This window comes from Mustela putorius, unplaced genomic scaffold (genome assembly GCF_011764305.1).
Source record: "Mustela putorius furo isolate JIRA1106 unplaced genomic scaffold, ASM1176430v1.1 tig00000275_pilon_pilon_pilon, whole genome shotgun sequence".
Classification (NCBI taxonomy): domain Eukaryota; kingdom Metazoa; phylum Chordata; class Mammalia; order Carnivora; family Mustelidae; genus Mustela; species Mustela putorius.
This window is the reverse complement of record NW_025421341.1, coordinates 29,070,110-29,093,232: the sequence shown is the minus strand read 5'-3', so window position 1 is coordinate 29,093,232 and position 23,123 is coordinate 29,070,110. Positions and strand designations below refer to the sequence as shown.

At 38.9% G+C, this 23,123-nt stretch overlaps 1 long non-coding RNA gene across 1 annotated transcript; it reads left to right on the top strand.

Moving 5' to 3' along the window:
- The first annotated feature begins 14,584 nt into the window (after positions 1 to 14,584).
- LOC101684328 lies at positions 14,585 to 21,273 on the top strand. Its single transcript, XR_001176977.2, has 3 exons — positions 14,585 to 14,779; positions 14,935 to 15,075; positions 17,951 to 21,273. It is a non-coding gene; the product is annotated as an uncharacterized LOC101684328 (long non-coding RNA).
- The last annotated feature ends 1,850 nt before the right edge of the window (positions 21,274 to 23,123 follow it).

The following is a 23,123-nucleotide window of genomic DNA, read 5'->3' as shown; positions in this document are numbered from 1 at the left end:
TTTTTTAAAATATTTTATTTATTTATTTGAGAGAGATGGAGAGAGGGCACAAGTGAAGGGGGAGAGGCACAAGTAGTAGGAGAGAGAGAATCTCAAGCAGACTCCATGCTGACCATGGAGCCCAACCCAGGGCTCAACCCCAGGACTCTGAGATCACCTGAGCAGAAATCAACAGTCGGACACTTAAGTAGCTGAACCACCTAAGTGCCCCTGAACTAGACATTTCATAAAGTAATTCCCAGTCTCTAAATGTTATGATTTTATGAGTTATGCATCTCCAGCAAATGCCTTGGATCTATCTGTATACAGAACTTTTTTCACATATTGGGTTTAAATTATTAACTTAATGATTATTTAAGGGGGAACAAAATCTTCCTTTATTCTTTTCCTGATAAAAACGAAAGAAAATAAAACAAACAAACAAACAAACAAACAAAACACAAACCAAACCAAACCAACCAAACAAAAAAAACCACTTCCAGGTAATGGTCAGCTTTGTCTGAAGTCATTCCTGGTTGTGTTCACTGAAGTAAAACAAATGCTCTGTAGCAAGTGACCGTCCTTCCCCTGGGAAGGTTTGTCATGCAACCATCACGAGTCCTAATCACAGTCTTAGGAACAATGATGACGTTGTCACTAGAAGGTCAGGAGAGGAAGCTGAGAGGCTGTACAGTCTAAGCCAGAGCAAGACTGACAGAGGACACAGAAAAAAAAAAAAGAAAACAAGAAAAGAAAAAATCAGACACGCATAAAGGAAATGAAAACACAAATAAAACACTTTGTGAAATGTGTTGAAAATTGGAACATTTGGTTTTATGAAATATCCTGTCACCTTCTATCCATTTTCCCTTTTGCTGTTTTGATAAGTGACAAATTTCACATTGCACAGTGGCCAATTCCACTAAAAATAGTTTCTTGAGCCTTATCAGTATCATTTATCAGAGGCAACAGAAAATGTTGCAGTCTACCACAGATACTTATTCTCGTCCTATCTACACTCCTGAATGGCTAGTAGATTTCAGGATGGGCCAAGATAATACACTGATATTTACTTAGTGCATTCTAAATGGTAGACAGTATAGTAGACATGTTCACATACTTCATACTATTTATTTCTTGTGACAACCCTGCTAGCCTATTACAAAAGAGGAAATTGAAGCACACGGTTTAAACTTCGACAAATAACGTGAACCTGCTGATTTTCCATTTTCTCTAACCTTATTAGCCTTGGATTGGTTGATATCCCTTCTCATTCATTCAGTGACTGTGTTTAATAACGTCCATAAAATGGAGTTCCTCATTTGCAGAACACAGATAATAATATCTGCCTTACTGTTGCAGGAAGGGAGGGAGGAATGAGGAAGGGAGAGCACAGGGACAGAAATAAAAATGAAAGGAAGAAAAACCAGAGGTATATATAAGTTCAGAATTAGACTACCTTTATATTTTTTCTTTTCTTTTCTTTTTTTTTTTTAAGATCTAGTTATTTGTTTTAGACACAGAAAGTACAAGGTGAAGGAACAGAGGGAGAGAGAGTCCTATGCAGACTTCCTGCTGAGAACAGATCCCTACAGAGGGCTCCATCTCAGGAACCTGAAATACTGACCTGAGCAGAAATCAAGAGTGCTACCTTAACTGGCCAAACCAACTAGGAGCTCCTACCTTTAGGTTTCTTAACAGCAGCACTGGAAATAAGAAAAATTTAATTTAATTTAAAAATACAGAAGTAAGTAAATAAATAAAACAATCATTTCAAAATCCTGCAGGAGAATTGCTTTCTCCTTGAGTTCTATACCTAAAAAACTATTAAGAAGGCATGAGGGCAGAATAGAGATATTTTCAGACATGGAAGGTCTCCAAAAAATTCACCCAATCCCATGTGACCCTTCTTCTATCATTTCTCTGTCCTCCAAATATAGCTATGTGTACTCTTCCTCCCTTCATAATTATTGCAGCTGTGTTTCACATGAAACATTCCTTTGTAGAATACAATTAAAAATGAGTTACTAGAAAAAAATAAACTAGGTCCAAGTTATTATTAGGTTGAACAGAAATGAAATTAGATTTTAATAAATGCAATGTGAAAAAAACTAATATAAGAAAAAAAGAATTACATAATCCATACACATTTATCATTAAAAGGGAGTGTATAGATGGTTAAATTGAATGTTTATTACACTTGAAAATTTTAGTTGTTCACGTATGTAACTTAAGAGCTCTTAGTGATAGAGTGATTCCCTGTTTTAGATAGATACATACATAGCTTAATACACCAAGTTTTTATCCATATGTAATGGTTTTAATGTCACAAATGTGCTTACTTTTTGCTTGTTAATTTATCCATTCTAGGCTAGATTGGTCACAACAATACCTCAGGATATAAAGTTTATCTAAAACATTTCTTTTGTTTCAATAACACTGACAGGAGTAAAACTGATCTCCCAAAATACGTGACAACAGGATTTCAAAGTAATTTCAGCCTCCTCAGGACATTCAGTGATATCTTTAATTTAAAATGAAGGAAATGGGGCGCCTGGGTGGCTCAGTGGGTTAAGCCGCTGCCTTTGGCTCAGGTCATGATCTCAGGGTCCTAGGATCGAGTCCCGCATCTGGCTCTCTGCTCAGCGGGGAGCCTGCTTCCTCCTCTCTCTCTCTGCCTGCCTCTCTGCCTACTTGTGCTCTCTCTCTGTCAAATAAATAAATAAAATCTTAAAAATAAATAAATAAATAAATAAAATGAAGGAAATGATAATATATTTCCCACATTTATTTTTAATTTTCACCAATGAGCAAGTTCTAACAATCTATACTATAACATTTTAATTAAGTTTAAATTATCTTTCTGTGGAAGAAAAGTACTCCAGATCCATAAATATCCTATTGAGTGAAACTCATGATAAAGATACAATTTTTTAAAACTTTTTAAAAAAGATTTTATTTATTTATTTGACAGAGAGAGAGAGAGAGCACAAGTAGGCAGAGCGGCAGGCAGAGGGAGAAGCAGACTTTCCACCAAGCAGGGAGCCTGATGCGGGGGCTCCATCACAGGACCCCGGGACCAAGACCTAAGCCTAAGGCAGCCACTTAACCGACTGAGCCACCCAGGCACCACAATAAAAATGTTTTATCAAACTTACGAGGTATTCAGTGACAACTTTCCCCAAATGCAGTATGAAGATTATTCCCTACTTCACTGATGATCATTTTAAATTTCAAAGTATGTCATAACAATCTTATAAAATTCTTGAAGCTTATCTGACATTATAAAGTATGTTGTATTCTTTCTTTACATGAGATATTAACGTAATTAAAAAACTCAATGATATCAAACAAATAAGTACATATGACTATCTAATTTATATCTTTAGAATTTGGGACTTCAAATACTTTTTCCTTTTTTTTTTTTGCAGGAAAACCATCTACACAAAACTTTTCCCCTGAAAAACCAGTGAACTCAGTATGTATAGAAGCTGCTCATAGTTTTCAAATTATCGCAGAATTAGTGCAAAAAACTAAAATTTAATACATTTTTCTTTGCATAATTCATACCTATAACCTAGCTGACTTTTTTTTAGTAGCAGGCATAGAATACAACTTCCAGATTGGACAGAGACAGAGGACTCAAGGAAGAAGTTGCAAGGAAAAAAAAAAACAAAAAAAAACCCCACATACACACACAAAAAACAGTTGAATTGCTACTCCCTAAAGGGCTTGACCATGTGACAAAGAGCCTTCAAGAATCTTTTTAATTCACTTGGAGAGTTGGAAAGCATTAATGTTAATACAGAAAATCACGAGAGCAAGTTTAAAAGCATACACTTATTAGCTGAGAAAAACAAAGTAAATCATGTTTGAAAAGATCATAATGGAAGTATGATCATCTGCACAGGAGGATGTACAGAAAGCGATGCAGGACACGAGGCAGAGTAAGGATGCTTCTTGTTTTCTAGTAGCAAGTTAATAGATGATGCCTACAAATTACAAATCAGAGACGTAGCAGGAAAAGTTTATTATTTAGAACTGTTGAGATGGGTATCCACATAAACTGCTTAAAGTTACTTGTCAGTGTTGCAGAAAAGAATCAGACCAGCGATACACCGAGGGACGCTTGGAAAAGCAGGAGAACTCGCATTTATTTTACCTTGGTGGAACCAGAGGAGCTCACACCTGAAATTCTGGGCCCCAGATAGTGGAGTTACAGGGTTTTTATAGGGGAGTGCAAGGGGCCAGGTTCCAAGGGCTATGCTGACTATTGGTAAGTGGGTTTAAACTCGGGGAGTGGACTTGCTTTAGGTGGGAATGGTGGTTAGGGTAGTGGAGGGGGCTTGGTGGGGGGAAGCCCTAATTACAGAAGCAGAAAACGACTGGTTATCTATTGCTCCCAGGGGAGGCTTCTGGTTATCTCTTGCTCTTTCTAGTAACTTTCTATCTACTGGGTCCTGCTGCCCTCAGCCTGCTGTGAGTAATTTTTCTCTTCATGGTCACTTGGTGTGGGTCAAGGGGTGGGGGGTGTAGGATGAAGAATGGAAGTAAAATAAGGGATTTCTGATTTCAGGACAAGGTTTGTAAAACATTTTGACTTGTAAAACTCTGCATGTGCATACAAATTTTAATAAAAGATGTGACTCTGATTTAGCATTTTTATTCTTCACTTATCAAAATTCTGATCTACTAAAATACCTGTAACACAGTGTTTTCTCTAAATCTAAGTATATGTAAATCTCTATATACTGTTTAAAATGTTTCAGTTACCACAACTAAACCTAATCTTTTAATAAAATTTTGAGCCATTCTTAAAACTTCTAAGATTTTACCTGAAAAATCAACTGATTCTCATTCCATGGGTCTTTATGTTTAAAGTTCAAAAAGTTTGACATTTTAAAGGTGCAACAGGGGTTATTTGCTTTTTGTGCTTATGACTTTAAGTGGCTCAGAAGACTTCAAATTTTCTTTTTAGAAAGTCACCTCACCTCTGAGCAGAGAAACCCCTGCCCCTTAGAGGGATAGCTTTTGTACAAATTTCAACCAAGAAAAAATGAGGTTAGAGTGGAAAGTATTTGGCAACGATAAGCTTTAGCCTGTGCCAAAATTACAGTTATTGAGCTTTAAGTTGGTAAAATTTCATATTGCTATGCTTAATGGAAAATATAATGATGTTCTTTGGATATATAAGTTAAATTTTATATTAAAGCAGGTAAAAGCACAGATAAACTTGCCTTCATCAGCTTGCTCATAAAATCTGACTACCTTTGTTGAGATTTCTTTTCCTATGTCTTTTTTTACTATGAAGATCATAAAAGCATGAGGTAAATAGCTTAAACCTGAAACAAATTCCATTCTGTTTAGTGACCTGAAACACTTCCCTGGGAAATTTTTACTTGGGCCACATGATCTTTTCTTGTTCTTTAGTACTTCATAACCTGAAACCTTTCATGGATTTCCATTCTTCTAAATGAAAAATTATTCTTTGGCTATAATTTAAAGCCTCTGAAATTCCCACTGGAAATTCTACTTGGGAGTGCCTAGAAACACACACACACACACACGCACACACACACGAGGAATTGCCTTGAATTATTCTGGAGCAGATGACACTTTGTATTTAAAATGGAGAAGAGATTGCTTTCTTGCACAATACCTATGTTCCGTGTAAATCATCCTCTCTGACTGAAGATTCACTGTAGGGTTCACATTGACCTGGAAGCAATTCAATCTACAGGGATCAAGGCCAAGGGGAAAGAGAGATATGGCATAAAAGCCAATTCATTATATTAGTCATCTGTTTCCAAAATGAGCGTGCGGTTGCAATCAAGTTAATATGAGCATCAGGGTCACAAAAGCATAAGGAAGCCATGTGAAATTCCAAGGGACAGAGTGACCTGCTCCCTTGGGTCACATTACGGCAGATAGATTTTCATCTTATGCTGCTTTGATATATTGGGGCAAGAAGGCTTCTTTTCTACAGGCTATCTTCCCAAGGCCCCTCCACATCCTCTATTTCTAGAGAGTTCTTGAAGCCTCTGGGCTTAGGTCCACCAATGCCATTCCCACACTCTTATTTGAGCAGCTATAAGGAGCATAGCAAAAGTGATTTGGAGGATCCATCAGATCCTATTTAATTTCCAGTTTCCAATTACTCTAACTCGTAGAGTTTGATTTCATTCACTTCTACCCTGCACGCCCCCAGTGGAGGCTTAATGACCAGAACCAGTACCCTAAAGATGCAGCCTCTGAACCACCTTGAAGTGTGTGAAAATAACTAAGTACCATCATCCCTTTTCTCTGGGAATCTCTTCAATGAAAGTGAATTTCAGCTCAGACGCACAATGATCCCCAGCTCTCCTTGATCTCAGAGTCTATATTTCCGTGACTTGTCCAACATACCGGGCATGCAAGGTCCAGGACCTTGTCTAGATTTTATCCCTTAGAGACATTAAAAGAAATCTTAAATATAAAACATTTCGAACATTTTGCAGTCATGATCCTTACCCCACTCCTCCAAACATATGTCTTTCTGTATTCACTTCCATAATTGCTGACATTGCCTTCTGCCTTAATTAACTAAACCAGAAACAATGGCCTTTTTCCTGGGTCCTATTTCTTCCATGCCCTATTCTCCACATCCACTTAATCACCAGCTCTTGATAATTCTTACCCTATTCTCTTTCTGCTATTAATTTACACTGTCATCTCCCTCCTATGCTGTTGTAAAACTCTTCCTTCCTGCTATGCTCACCTAGCCTCCAGCTTTTTCTTACTCTTCCTTCTGCCAATGTAAATCACAAATAAGATGATTACAATCTTGCAATGGCTCCCTATTGCCTCAGGATAAAATTCCTTTTCCTTAGTAAGGCCTGAAAGGCTCTTTTGATCTGAACCTGTCTTTGTCCCACCTCATAACTTTTGTTCTACCCAGATGTTCCATTCATTTTAATGCCTTATAGATGCTTCTGTTTTCTAAACAAACTTCTAGTGTTTTCTTTTCTTCTTCTTCTTTTTTTTTTTTTTAGATTTTATTTATTTATTTGAGGTAGGGGTAAGAGCTAAGGGAGAGGAGGGGGAAGGAAAAGCAGATTCCCCACTGAGCAGGGAGCCTGACTCAGGGCTGGATCCCAGGACCCTGAAATCATGATCTGAGCTGAAGGGCACCCACCCAGAAATCCCCTTCTTGTGTTTTCTAAGCAAACTACCTAGTCTCAGACCTTTGTGCTTATAAAGCCTCCTGCCAATCAAGCTGGTGGGTATTCAGTCTTCCTTCAAAGGCTATTTAGGCTTCACTTTCTTGTGGGTCTCCCCAACACACAGACTGCGGTTCAAGACAGTCTAATCTTGGGGCACCAGGGTGACTCAGTGGGTTAAGCCTCTGCCTTTGGCTCAGGTCCTGGTCTCAGGGTCCTGGTCTCAGGGTCCTGGTCTCAGGGTCCTGGGATCGAGCCCCGCATCAGGCTCTCTGCTCAGCAGAGAGTGCCCCCCCCACGCACCCCCCTCGCCTGCCTCTCTGCCTGCTTGTGATCTGTCTCTCTCTGTCAAATCAATAAATAAAATATTAAAAAAAAAAAAAAAAAAGACCGTCTGATCTTATTGCCCCACTAGGTTATGCTCGTATGTCTTACTTACTCTCAGCCCACTGTATTCTGGCTTTTCCTGTCAATAGTCCTCTGAAAGTGCTTTGCTAAAACCTAAAATGACCTTCAATCTGCTAAGTCCAGTGGATCTTTTCTGCAGTTTAGCTTACTTGGCACAACTGCTGTGTTGGATACTGTGGATTCTGTTCTTGTTTTGGAGTGCTTCCTATACTGCTAGACTGTGGAACTCCCACATTAGCTTCATTTTCCTCCCTTCCTCTCTTCCTCCCTCCTCCTCCTCCTCCTTCCTTCCTTCCTTCCTTCCTCCTCGGACCAGTTCTCGATCTAACCTTCCTCTGTCTACTCTCTTAATTATTAACATCTTGGGCTATATTCTTAGCCCACCTGCTTACTTACGTCCTCAATCTTATGTACATTCATAAATCTTACACTTCTATAACAGCCCATTAAACTTCTCCATCCAAAAGTCAGACAAGAACCTGCCACCCCACACACTCAAAACTGAGCTCTCTTTCCTCTAATATCTGCTTTAGTCCTCTTCTCCTTTAGTAAGTGAAATCAAAGTCTATCCAATCATTCAAAATAGAAACCGGAGGTTTTCCTTGATTTCTCATTTTTCCTAAATCCCTAACCAATCACAAGGTCATGTAGAATTTTCCCCCCAAACCTATGATGACTCTATTGTACCCTCTCTGCCCTGTGTTACTTCTTGTTAGACTACTGGGCACACGTGCAACTGGCTATGTACAATCCCTCTTCTCCAGAACTGCCAGAGACATCTTCCCTCAGCATATCACTTCCACATCTGTCCCTTACCCACACTTCCTCAGCAGTTCCCTCTTACCTACAAAAGACTGAAGTTGGTGCTCTTTAACATCTCAATATAATCTATCCCCATCTTCCTTTCCTATGCCATCTCTTGCACCATCTACTTCGCCTTTCATCAGCATCCATAGCAAGCCACCCTTAATTATCATGCCTAATATGGTGCTTTTTGTGTCCATGCTTTAGTTGACATTAACACCTCCCTCTGAAGACTCAGGAACTTTCTTCTGCCTCTCATTCTTACTTCCAATCCTATTGTATTTGCCTATAGATTGGATAATTCTGCTCTCTTCCTTGCTTCTCCCATAAATGACTCATTACTTCTACCTGTGTCGCAGACCCACCCCTTCTTCTGTCCTCTGCAGTCTGGCCTCTGAAATTATCCCTTGCTTTTATTCAGGGACATGATCTCCAGCTCCGCTGCATATTTCCTTTCAGTCTCCACATGTGATTTCCTCTTCCAGTGTTTTTAAAAGTCCTTGATTCTACCTGCACTTCTTTTCTTGCTTTTATCATCACACATATCAGAAGAGTATGGCTTCAATTCTCTTACCTTCTGTTTACTCCTCTGCCCGTTGTAATGTCTTTTGAAATTGCAACACATGGTTGAAACTGCTTTCTCAACATCCCCAATTATCTACTGATTTTAAACTCAGAGATTGAATTTTTGTCCTTATCCTATTAAATCCCCCTGAATTAATTGAGATGAATGCAAGCTTCTCTTCTCTGATATTCTTTTTTTTTTTTAATTTTATTTCTTTATTTGACACAGAGAGAGAGAGAGAGGAAGAGAGAGACAGAGAGATGAAGTAGGCAGAGAGGCAGGCAGAGAGAGAGAGGGGGAAGCAGGCTCCCTGCGGAGCAGAGAGCCTGATGCGGGGCTTGATCCCAGGACCCTGAGACCACGACCTGAGCTGAAGGCAGAGGCTTAACCCAGGCGTTTCTCTGATACTGTCTTTACTATGGTAAAACTATAGCACATCATCCTACTTCTCCTCCTGTATCTACCAGTCCGCCTTCTCCTCCTCCTTCACTGGTTCAGCTTCTGCTTGTACCAGACGTAGGAATCTCACTAAGTAAGCATTCTTTCTTCTTCTTGTCTTCTTTTCTTACACTGGAGCTTCAGCCATCACGTTTCTCCAAATGAACCCCAAACATGTACTTGTTAAACCCTGCTTATTTTTCTTCTTTTGGATTTCAAATCTGTCTTTCTGATTACTTGTTGAGCATCTCTCAGATTACAAAAGGATAAAAGGACCTAATTAAGTCTCACCTTGTTCTTCTCTCAATGATCATTTTCTCCTGTGTCTTCCATATCTACTGTTTTAGAGCCTTACATTCATTTTTGCCCCTACACTCCACAACTAGGGGATATTCTAGTGCTGTTTGTCTTACATCCACATTGCTTCTTACACCCTTTTTCTCCTTTTCATTCCTGTTGCTGTGACATTGGTTCGCAGTTTCTCTTTTAAGCTTTTAAAAATTTTATTCATTTATTTATTTATTTGAGAGAGAGAAAGAGAGAAAGACAGTGAGAGAGCACAAGCAGGGAAGGGACAGAGGGAAAGGGAAACACAGATTCCCGGATGAGCTGGAAGCCTGATAGGACATGGGGCAGTGCTTGATCCCAGGACCCTGAGATCATGACCTGAGCCAAAGGCAGCCGCTTCACCAACTGAGCCCACCAGGTACCCCAAACATTACATTCTTTCATGCTTTTTAAAATAGAAGTCTCCTTGGTATCTCTTCTCTCCAACTTATTCCATATATTGCCATCATTTCCCTTGCCCAAAGTCATGGTCTGTCCACATCATTTTCTTACTTACAGATCTGCTTTCTTTTCTTATTGTTAATAAAATCAGACTAAAATATAAAAATTAAAAAAAAAAAAACACTTTAGTTCAAGCTTAGCATTTGTCATCATCTGAATCAATCTCTTTTACCAGCCTGGATTTTTCCAAGTATATCTTAAAATTTTTAGAACATTAATTTTTTCAGAACTTGAGCTTTACCTATCAATGTTATTTCTCTATCTATAAATAATAATTAGGCAATGGCTAAATGCTGGATTCTATGATGTGTATGGAGGATTATATAATATATAAGATAAAAACGTCCCTTAGTATTTATAGAGATCAGTTCTAGGGCAGAAAAAATAAAATAAATACATAAATAAGTAAGTAAGTAAAGTGTACTACATGCTATGCTAGATGAAGTGTAAGCTTTTAAATGTGTATAGTAAGTTGTCTCACCTTGCGGCGGTAGTGATGATGGTTATTTTGGGCAGGAAAGCTGGTTATAGAAGTAACCACCATTTAAATTGTATCAATGAAAGATGGGGAAAATGGGTGAGTGGCTGATTCCAGACAAAAGGAAATGGCCACACATAATATAACAATGAAAGATGTTCCATATAGTGTGATGGCACAGGATATGAAGGGGAGAATGCTGACTCTGGTGAAACTTGTCAGGTAAGAAAACACTAGATAATGAAGATACTATCAACTACCACGTGTACCTTGGACCTTATACAACAAACAATTGGAAGTCCATTTTTAAGCACTGGTGTGATAGAACCATATTTGTATTGGGAAGAATCATTGTGATGGCAGTGTGAAGGATAAAATAGAGAGAAAAGACCAGAGGAAGTAAGAGTGCTCAGGAACTATTGCAGAAATTCTTGGGAACAGCCACATTAGCCTTACTGGAGTCTTTGTTACATGAACAGAGAAAGGGGATTGGTATAGAAAACAGAAACAAGGAATAAAAATCAGAATTTGGTGATTGGTTTATTATTGGTGGTATATGATTAAGTAGAATAGATGGTTGTCAGTGGGCAGGGTATATGTAAGCCTGGAACTCAGGAAAGGGATCTGTGCTTGCCATGTAGATTTATAATTCATTAGCATATAGGGTTAGCTAACTATGGAAGTCAAAGGGATTGACTTTCAAGATTGATTGAAAGAAGAGGGCAATGGTGGTTCTAGGAAGGTCAGAGAAGCTGTTTCAATAAAGAAGGATTCTAGTAGAGTTGAATATAGCCAAGAGGAGAAATAAGCATTGTTTTGGGGTTGGTGAGGAGGAGTATGGCGTATCCAGGATATCATTAGTGGAAGCCCTTTCAGTAGAGAACTGAGATAGAAACTTTGTTCACTAACATGCCTTCACATCCATCTCCTGGATGGGATAGTAGGCAATAGTCCTGGCCGTGTACTTCGTGGTGGTTGTGGGAAGGGACAGGACTATAGGCCATACAAACTACTTCTCTTTTTGATCCTAAGTACAAGTCAGTTTAGACATTTCCATCTTTAGAAATCCCAAGGAGCCTATGAATGATGGCAAAACTTCTTTTAAAGTGTGATTATCTTAGGCTCTCTGCCATAGCTGGTTGTTCCAGGCCCTACCCTCTTTTAAGGTTAGAACTACCTGTCATCTCCTCTTTGTTGAAATTCCATTTATTTTCAAGAAATAGATCAAATATCACTTTCCCCGAAAGAGATCCTTGCTTCACAAGAGAATTATTGCTCTTCTTCTGTGTTCTTACAGGATTTTGTATATAAATTCATTAAGTGTTTAAAACATTCTCCTTCATAATATAGTTATATATGTAAGTCTGCTTTCCCATTTGAATTGCACCCCAAAGAAAAAAAATTCCAAGCTAGTTTAAATACTGTCTTATTTATCTTTGCATCCCAGATTTCACCTAGTAAATTGAGGTATCTAATCCTTGTTTATCAAACTAAACTGTAATGTTTATATAGCATGGTTTATCTAATTACAATAAATTATTTTAAAAGTCCAGATTCAGGACAATTACATTTTTGTGGAGGAAAAAATAAATACAAGACAGTTGAAATCACTTTTGTTCCTTTCTCATACTATGATGGCTATCACCTTCAAGTATATTTCTAAATCAGGTGGAGATCTACTCTTTGTGTCTGAGTATGCCTTAGCTAATATTTTACTGCATACAGAAGGAAGAGACTCAGTAAGTAATATTTTGTGACTATAGTTTGTGAACAGCATTCTGAAAAGTGCACAGTAAGCTTGGATCTGTCTCTAAACTGAATTTGCTTTGGATGGGAAGCTTACATCATATGATAAAGACAAGACTTTCTCCTAGAAGTGATGGTCTAATTTATAATCTCCACCTTCAAGAACGTACTGGAGTTGAATTGCACCCCAAAGAAAAAAAAATTCCAAGCTAGTCTTTATGTTTCCTGCCAATATTCTCCCTTTAAAAATTTAGTCTTATTTACATGGTTTCAGACCTAGAAATGTTAAGTTTAGTACTTTGGGTCGATTATTGTCAATACAATGTTGGATTTGTGTCATGGTTTCTTGGCAATAGGGCAACATTTGAAATCAGGTATCAAATGCATTCTCAGTGTGTGCAAATATAAAATCTGAATGTCAACTAAAAATTTATGCAACTTCACAATGTAGTCACTAGCCTTAAAGAAGTTGTGAATTGGTAGATTTTTTTTTTCCTTTCTATCCAAAATATTGCCTTTCTGTAAGCAAAATGATATGTGGCATTAGTCTTGATGAAAATAAGTAATATTGGAAAGTGCTTAGAATTCTTGAAATGTGCCCATGCTTTAATTGCTATTTGACCCCATTCCTCTTCCCACCATACAGAGCATAGAGCAAATGATATGATGGATGTCCAGTGCAGATTCATAATTCACCATAGTTGGGAACACTTATAATGGTGTATTTTCAAACTCAGTGAAAACGCCCAAGCAGATCATCTCATTCAAAACCGTCAGTGCCGATAAAATGGACGGTTTTCTTTAGTATATTCAGTGAAGCAGAGTAAAGGCCAGGCTCCAATTATTTCTTATGGTCATGGAGGTGGGGTTTGTTCATAAATGCAAATGGGGACATGAATCAAATGTGTGTCTTCTCCTATAGACAGAGAGAGAGGGAGAGAGAGAGAGACTGTGTAGTGTGTGTGTATTTGAGAGAGAAAGAGGGAGAAAAGAAAACGATTCTAGAGAAAAACCTATATGTATGTATTTAAAATGGCTTAAGTTTCCTCAGATGTTACACAAGAAAGAGAGTGTCATTGAAAAACCAAATACCTATTTGTGCTAGGGTTTTGATAACATATTGTAAGTACAAGTCATCAATGCTCTAATTAGAATACTAAGCAAAAGTCTAATAAAGTAGAATCATTTCTTCAAACTAACCATGAAACTTTGCTTATGTTTGTTGACCGTGGAAACTGGCCATAGATATTTTAGGCATTTTTAAAAACAGTTCATTGAAAGTTTTCCATGAATAAATGATTTTTTTTTCTCCCTGTGTCTACATTCACTGCCAAAATATTTGGGACTGGACACCTGGGGCATTTGCTTCCTTCTTGGGCTCAGGCATCCTTCTCATTTCACATACTGTTGACCCAATCAATTCCATCTGTTATAGTCAGAACCCACATAACAGCCAAATTCAAAGAGAACAAAGTTGGCAATGGTGTCGATTTCACTTCCTGCTTCATCCACCCACTGGGTGGGGCCCCTCTAAAGCTCTCAGCTTTCAAGGAGGGAGGCATTCTTGATCTTCCTCTGCCACCTCTCACTAAAGATTCAGGTCGGTTTCAGTCAGTTAGGGCTCATTGCGAATTTTATCTTACTGTTACTTTTCCAATGTCTTTGCATTTTATCCAGGCTTTGACGGTGGCTGGAATGGCTCTGTTTCCCATTATAGGATTTCCAGGCATTGACTCACATTCCAGGGGCTTTCAGAGCAATGTGACCAAGGACCACCACAAATCTTTCATTCCCCCCGCCTCTCTCTCTCTCTCTCTCTCTCTCTATATATATATATATATATATATGAATATATATATTCTTCTAAGCTCTTCTTATATATTCTTCTGAGCTTTTTTTGGAAAGACCCTCCCCTTCCATTTTGTTTGTTCCCATTACTCACACCTAGCTGCATTCTATGTGACAAAAGAAACCATGAGCTCCAATGTGGACCTAATTCCAGGGTCTTTTCTCCTGTTTTTTTAATTTTTAATTTTTTTTTTATTTTATTTTTTTTTAATATGTGCACACAATTTTTATGAGCTTCACCTCTATTACTATTGGGCACACGATTCTGCTGAGGCCACAGTTATTTTGCAAGTCAGCGAGGACTTCTCCAGCTTGGGTTGGAGTTACATTGGTAACTTTGCTCTAAATTCCCTCTTTAATGGAAAAAAACATGGACGGAAGGCTAAGGGGCATAAATCTTGCAAGTTGCTTTTCCGAGACCAGCCAGAACTAGCCCTAAATGAAGACACTGTGCGCTTGCTGCTGGCGGCTACAGTCTTCTCATTTGGATTTCAACAAGTAGTCCAGCCAGAGAAGCATTAGAAGGTAAAAGGGATCAACCAGTTGTTAATCCAGTGGTGACTTCGGTGTGGGGTTCATTTCTTCAAACGGCCAAGTTGCGCGCGTTGTTCTGTGATTGAGTGCCTTTGTCCTGACAGAGCTTTTCATTTTGTACCTTTCACCATTGTTTTTGGCCGCAGATCAAGCCTCACATCTTCTGGTCATAGAATTCCTTTCTGCCGGCCCCACTGCAGGCTCAGGCCGCCGCGTAACCTGAGACGCCTCGATTTCCCAGCAGACAGCACATTAAAGGGAGGTCTGCCGGCCAGCTGCAGAGACAGGTGTTGTTCTCGCTTCATTTATACCCGCCCCCATTTATTTGTACTAAGAATTCCTCTCCCAGGCTTCACAAACGCTGAAGGAATTGGGCAGATTTTATAGGCGCTAGAGTGTGGGATTAAAATGCTTCACCTGCTTGGTAGCTTAGCCGGGTGAACAATACTTCCAGATGTAGCATGATCTTTCTGCTGTTTTTGCTCTGCCCTCGTTAAGGAGCGAGAGGGGCTGCGTGGCCGCTCCGCGGTCCACCGCACGACGTGTTTACCGACTCGGATTCCGTCGCTGCTCTTTGGAGAGGGCTGACTCATGCTGCTTTCTGAGAAACTGGAGAAGTCAAGAAAACCCTCTGATTGTTGTCCTTTTCTCATCCATATTGCAGAGCCATGAAAACCTGAAGTGGTTTTGTCCTATCAGATTTAATGTTGGTAGGGCAAATCCAGATCGATTTTTATAGCACTTTTATAGAAATGAAAAAGGTCAAATACAGTGTTTACGACAGACTCTGATGTTGCTTGAAATATATCTTTGGAAAGTGTGATTTTCACTGGACAATGAGCTTATAGACTGAGTGAAGGTGCCCAGGTGTGGCTTGAATGGCATGGATCCCTGTGATCCATTATTAGGTCTTCATGTATTAGGAACTAAGCGGCAGGCATTTACTTCCCCTCCTAATCTGAAGGTTAGCTGTGAAAATCCCTCTTTGAGTGGCCTCAGCTTTCTATCACAAGCCACACCCATGTTCAACCTTCTGGGTCTCCTCCAGTGGGCTTGGGTCATCTGCTGCTTCTATCCTTTGCAGGTTTCGAGGAAAAGGATTATTTTCCACCATTAGGCTAAGGGCTATTTAACACCAATTACTATTCCCCATCATTAACAGAAGATAATTCTGTTTGTGACTTAGGTAAGTTGGAGTAAGTAGATTTCATGCAGCAGTGAAACCATGAGACTAACAAGATGATTGTGACTTACGATACTTCCTTCCTGACACTCAGAATTACCTCTTTCATCATATTTGGATGGGACATGGGCCACCTAGGAGAACATATCCTGTTCCTGTCTTCCGAAACTCCTGGAAGCTGGTCCTTAAGGAAAGTGGCACGTTCTTCCGTTAAACACTGTCAGCCTCCTTGGACTCTGCCTTGCTTCCTTTGTGCAGGAAATCAGATAACCCAGGATGGTAGCAAGCTTTCGGAAGTGGCCTATCACCACCCTGCCACTTGTGGCCTTTGGAAAACACTATGTCTTTACTATGCTCAGAAAACCCATGCCACCAGAAAATGCCCTGCATTCCAACCACAAACATTACTAGGCACACTCTGTGCACATGGAGCTCTTGTAGGCCTTGATGTCTTTGCTGGGACATTCCTTGTGTCCATGCTGCTTCGTCAGGACCTCTTTTCTCCCTTTTTACCAGGTGAATTCCTACTTTCCTTGTAGCCCCACATCAAGCCTCCCAGCATTTCCTAAGCAGTGCTAGACACTTCCTTCTCTCTTGGTCTGTTTTCCACATCTCATTTTGTCATGCATTACGTGATTTTTGCTCTGATCGTTGTTTGCTTTGGATCATTTGTTTTATGTGTCTCACGAGATCGCACATTCCGTGAGAATCAGGATGGTGTCCTATTTATTCATCTTTGTGAACGTCGGTCACTCTTCACTCTTCCTCCTCGACCCGGCTCCCGTGAGGCTGCCTGGAAGAGTCCCAGACACACAGTAGGCGCTCCGTATTGGTTAAATTTATTAATGAAGACATGAGTGGATAAAGCCATACCTATAATCGATCTGGAAGGCTTTGGGAGGACCAAGACAGTCTCTAAATCTGGAAAGGGGACAGGGAATTCGAGGCACAGAGAAGGGAGGCTCCTCACTCCAGCTGCCTGTTTTCTGGGACTTTGCACCAACTGACTAAAATGGACTATGGTTACCCTTTACCCTTCTTCTTCTTTTCCATATATTTATTGCTACTGTGTTCAGGAAGGGCACGTGATAAGTGGGACAATGTAGGAAATTCATAGCGTAGCATCCTACCTCCCCCCAAAACTGCTGACCATGATCCATTTTATCCTGAAATTCACATTTACATGTAAAATATTTACCTTTGCTTCAAAATAAAATAAAGATTAATATATTGGTGCACCATAGATAAATATCAAGGAACACGGTGTTTTCGCCTTGTGTAGAGAGTAGTTATTTTTGATGGTGTTCCTGTGCTGGTCTGTCTTATCTTTCTTCTCCTTCTGCTCATATCACAGAGCTAGAGGCAAACTGTTTCGGCAACTTTCAAAAATACTCAGAATAATCATAGAGAAAAGTGTGCTATGAAATCCCAGTTTTACAGGGAAGAAAGAGAGGCTCAGAGGTCAATAACTAACCAACAGGACACAGAGCTAGACAGAGTTGGAATTGAAGCCCATTCACACAGGGTCTAGAGTCGGGGCTGTCAGCTGCCATGAATACCTGCCTCTTGTCCAGAAGTGGACTCCACACTGTATAGAGGACAAATTATTTATAGGAAAGAAACTGAGCAGATCATTTAAAGGATCCCTTGCAAATGCTCCATAAAAGGATAAAAAGGAGAGAAAATTAATCATCTCACACACCCCAGGAAACTTGTTCATGTTCATGCAATTTGTACCTCAAACTAAAGTAACTGAATATTTCCTGCAGTAAGTAACTAGTTCTGTAACTTGGAAAAAATCTCTGACTCCACTTAACTCCTGCAGAGGGCCATGGCATATGGCCTAAATGCCCGAGAGTTTAAGTCAAGATACACTTACATAGTAAAACTATTCTTTTGTTGTTTTGCTCTTTCCTTCCTGCTTGGAAAACTTTTCAAGTTTAAAGCCATCTAAAAATTGTAATTTTTTTTTTCCCTAGAAAGCAGAGGTCACAGAGATAAATGTCAACTGTCAGAAGTGCCACAGATGAAGGTGATATTCTTTTCTAATGGTTTCTGAGAAGAGAGACCATCAGAGTGAAATCCAGTAATCCCTCATTTCTGATTCCATGCCTACTGAGACGCTCAAACTCGAGTGCAGACTTTGGTAAAGTACTGAGCGCTGAAAGGTAGTTCTGTCTCCTGGGGAATCTGGAACGAGATCTAGTAGGAAGTTTCATTCAAGTTGAATGGAAAACATAAAAGAGAGTGTTCTATGGAACTCAGAAGTCTGGCAATGATGGATTTACTCCATGTGTGAAAGACCGGAGTAAGTGTTCTTCCCACGTTTGATTTATTAATTGGTTTATTAAGAAAGTCCTACAAGTTAATATTTCACTACTCGCTTGAATATAGTTATAAAATCCTAAGTAGAGAGTCCCACAAATGAAATAGAAATGGACACTCCAGTACCTATCAAATGATGTTTTCACATTTATCTATATATTTACCTATAATCAAATAATTTCCTAAGAAATGGTAGTGTGCCTAATTTGAGTAGAATGTTGCATTTTAGCTTTATTTTTAAATTTAGGTAGTTCTAAAGACAATCCTGGGTGAATTTATGGGGAAATTTTTATTATTCTCCTTCTTGGAATATGCCTGTCTATATCTATGGAGTGAAATGCTCCCATTTCTGAAAAGATTCCTTTAATAATATTCTTTCATTTTGTGAGATTCCATGGCACCATAGCATGACTGAATAAATTATCCTTTGGACATAACCTAATTTCCCATAGTCCTAATTCTGAAAGATTTCTCAGATTTTTTTTTCCAGTGGGAGAAATATTATAAGATTATCAAATTCATTATTTTGCTGAAGAACAAAATTATACCTGAACTGTCTTAAAAGTGCTTCTTTTCATAAAAAAAATAAAAAAATAAAAAATAAAAAAGCTATAACAAATGAAAGGCATTTATTATATAATTCCCTGGAGTGGATCCCTCTTCTTTTAACTCAGATTTTCAGGAAGCTTGGATTCCTCCAATTCCATTTTAATGCTTCCCCCCACCACCCCATTCTGTTTCAGTGGCAGTGAGGAACAGCTGGCCGGCATCTTCTGTGATAATAACCTTCATATAGTGGAAACCCGAATGGTTTTGGACATGGTACTCACAAAAACATCCCCTCGCGTGATGTAGCTTATTTGGTATTTCCCCCTGTAAATAGCTAGATTCCTTATAGCCAGCCCTTCCAGCGACGATCAAATTTTGGCTCTGTTCAGTATAATGCAAGCATTTTCTGCCCCGTCTATTCAGGAATGTCTTCTGAGGAGGTTTCACAATACAATTTATTGTGTTTAATTTATGACATACAATGTAAGAAGAATGGAATGCTTTTCTGTTAGGATTTGCATTGATAATTAAAGGTTACCATAGTGCCGGTCCGCTTTTACCAAATTTGCCAAATTCTGAAGGGAATGCCAATTAGAAGGCAGTCACGTTTCTCACTGCAACAGATTGAGACCAGTACCTGGTGGCGAGGACCCGTCGCTTTTGGCTGGACCCTACTTCTAATTGGGAAAGAAGGCAAAAGCTAGATCAAATAGTGTTTCTGAAGTGGTATCAGTCATTCCAAGTAATAGCCACACCCCAAGAAGTCTGAGGAAGTGATTCAGTCTTTCTGAGGTCATCTTTTCTGGGTATGGAGGTAGCCAAAAGTCTGAAAACGTTCACATTTTGCTCTCTTTAGGAAAAAACAACATTGATTTTAGAGGCTTTTGTTACAAAGGCCAGGGGGATTTTCCCACTGCAGCAAAGAGGAAGCTGGGTTTGGACCGAGAAGCCAGACATTTCTTGGCCTGAGTTTCTCACTTGAATGGGATTCTAGTTTGCCCCCTCCTCACCTCGCCAACCCCCAAGCAGCTAGAAGCCCCACCTCCTCCCTTGGACCATATGGGGAAGCTGGCTCAGTGGTTCTTATCCTTCTGACTCCAAGTTCACGCAGCTGTTCATTCCCTGCTTAATGTACTGGTAATTACAGCAATGTGCTCTTCTCTTTTTCCAACCATGTAACTTTTTTCTAATGGAAAATGATTCGTTTTTAACAACTTCCATGCATTTTGTTCTTTCATAAGAAAGGGTGTCTCGTGGTACTGAGGGATTGACTTCTCTATAAAAAGCAAAAGTCTCTATATCAGTTTCCAGCTCCATAGGAGGGCTCCATGGGACTAGCCAAAATTGGGGGGGGGGCTTAAGTGGGTGTGACTAACTTGATATGAATAGGTCAGTTGGGAAACAAAGCAGGCTCATCGCCTTTTGCATATGGAGGTGGTGAAAGAACATTTTTTAAAAATATGAAACTGGGAAAAATCAAAAGTACAAATTGAGCTCCTCTTTCATGATCCAAATTCATTGTGCTCTCAAAGGATTTTTTAAAATCAAATATCCGAAGAGCTTTTCACTTATCTGAGTTCTATCTTTTGGAGCATGCAGATTTTCTGCTTTGATGGTTGGGTTTGGGTGGAGGACTCAAATGACAGCAAGGGATGCATCTTTCCCTTCAGTCATGCCAAGCTCTGGGGCACAGATCAAACGTGTGTTTGTTCACATTATCATTTCCTTTGTGGATACAATATATCACCCTTGGAATCTCTGCCCTTGTATCTCCCTAAATGGCACCGGGAATCATTACAAGAGGATCACTTCTAAAGCAAAACTTTTCCAACTCATAAGAATACTTCATTTTGGAGCTTTTATTTAAAAAATATATTAAGTAAGCAACTGTTGTTGTAAAGAAAACCAAATCGAATCCCTGTGTGTAGATGGAACTGTTAGTTCTATGCAACACGTAGAGTTATTTGATCAGAAAGATGATAGCACAATGAATGCTTCTTTTATATGAAAATTCAAAATTCAAGGAAGTTGAGAGCATGATAGACTATATGTGCAAACTGAATATGCCTCATTTGACATTTTAGGGATTCACAGAATTTATGCTTTAGCTGAAGCTATAAAACAGATATTTGGAGCCCCAAATCCTTTGGTGCTAAATGTATCCATATCTTCAAGGGGCATTAATTTTATTGCTTACATATTCCCTTTACACTAATAGTGGTGAGTAACAACATGATTTGCCAGAAACCTCCTATCTCTTACCTACCTCCCTCTCCAGAAATTTCTTGGTTTTTCTTACAAGTTCCTTCAGAGATTTTATGACACCAAAGTGAGGAAGTTTAAATACTCATTTTGGAATTTAGAACTAAATGACTTCCAAATTTACCTATATATTTGTTTATTTATATTTTATTTATTTATTTGACAGAGAGAAAGACAGCCAGAGAGGGAATACTAGCAGGGGGAAGTGGGAGAGGTAGGCTTCCTGCCAAACAGGGACCCCGGATGCGGGACTCCATCCCGGGATGCTGGGATCATGACCTGAGCCAAAGGCAGACACTTAAAGGCTGAGCCACCCAGTGCCCCAGTCTTCTAAATTTATAATAAAGTTGGCAAAACAGTTGCTTTCCTTAAGAACCCTCAGCAGCACAGCAGCAGTGAAGATACGCTTTTGTTCCTCCAAAATCTTTAGTTGGAAGCTATACGTGTGTCGCCAGCTGCAGCAAGGGGATGGGCTTCCTCGTCATGAATCCAGGTCATGAGTCTCCTTCATCTGATCTCACCATCAAGGAAGTTTTTTCCAGCTCTGTGAAAAATAAAATTCTCCTTAATATATTTCAGCAAGGTTTGAGAATTGGGATCTTCAGAATTAGTAGCAAGACTCTAATCCAGGTGTCTATCTTACCTCATATTCTATTTCTTCAGAAGATTGCATCTGTAGCTTTGAGAAGATTTTATTTGTAAAGCTTTAAGTTATTTTGATATACATTAGGCCATCAAAACTTTAAGTAGGATCTGATGAATGTCAAAATAAGTAATTATATAATAAATAATTGTCCTCATTCCTACTTATCAGCCAACAAATATATTTATTTTTTAATTTTTCCCCTCTTAATTGAGGAATAACTGAAAAATTTATATGTATTTAAAATGTACAATGTGATGATTTGGTGTATATTCTGAAGGATTACTGCAACCAAGTTCATTAACACATCCATCACCTCACAGTCACATTTTACTATGTGTGTGGTGAGAATGCTTAATTAAGATCTACTCTTTTAGCACTTTTTTAAAATATGCAATACAGTATTATTAACTATAGTCACCATACTCTGTGTTGGATTCCCAGGACTTGGTTTTATAACTGAAACTTTGTATACTTTGCCTGATATCTCCCCAGTTCCTCCTCCCCAAGACCCTGGCATTTTACTCTGTTTCTATGAGTTCAACTTTTTTTTTCTTTTTTTAGATTCCACATCTAAATGATACCATGCAGTATTTGTCTTTCTCTGTTGGCTTATTTCACTTAATGTAATGCCCTCTTGCTTCACTCATAATGTTGCAAATAATAGGATTTCCTTGTTTTGTATTTTTTTTTCTGAAACTGAATAATATTACATTATATATGTACCACATCTTCTTTATTTATCTGGTGGCAAACACTTATGTTATTTCCATACATTGGTATTATGAATAATGCTGCAATAAATATGGAAGTACAGATATTTCTTCTGGATAATGATTTTTTTTTCCCCCATTGCATACATGCCCAGAAGTGGGATTGCTGGTGGATAGGGTAGTTCTACTTTTAATTTCATAAGGAACCTCCATACTGTTCCATAGTGGCTGTACCAATTTATATTCTCGCCGGTGCGCACAAGGGTTCCCTTTTGTTATCTCTTTTAGATAATAGACATCCTAACAGGGGTGAGGTAATATCTTGTAATTTTTATTTGTAGTTCCCTGATGGTAAGTGATGATGAGCACCTCTTCATGTAATTTTTGGCCATTTCTGTGTCTTCTTTGGAAAAATGTCTATTCAGATCTTTTGCTCATTTTTAAAAAATATTTATTTATTTATTTGAAGGGGAAGCACAGAGAGAAAGAGTCTCAAGCAGACTTCCTGTTAAGTGGAGATCAGTGACTTGAGCCAACACCAAGATTCAGATGCTTAATCTACTGTTTTTAAATCGGATTTATTTATTTATTTATTTATTTTTAAAAGATTTTATTTATTTACTTGACAAAGATCACAAGTACGCAGAGAGGCAGAGAGAG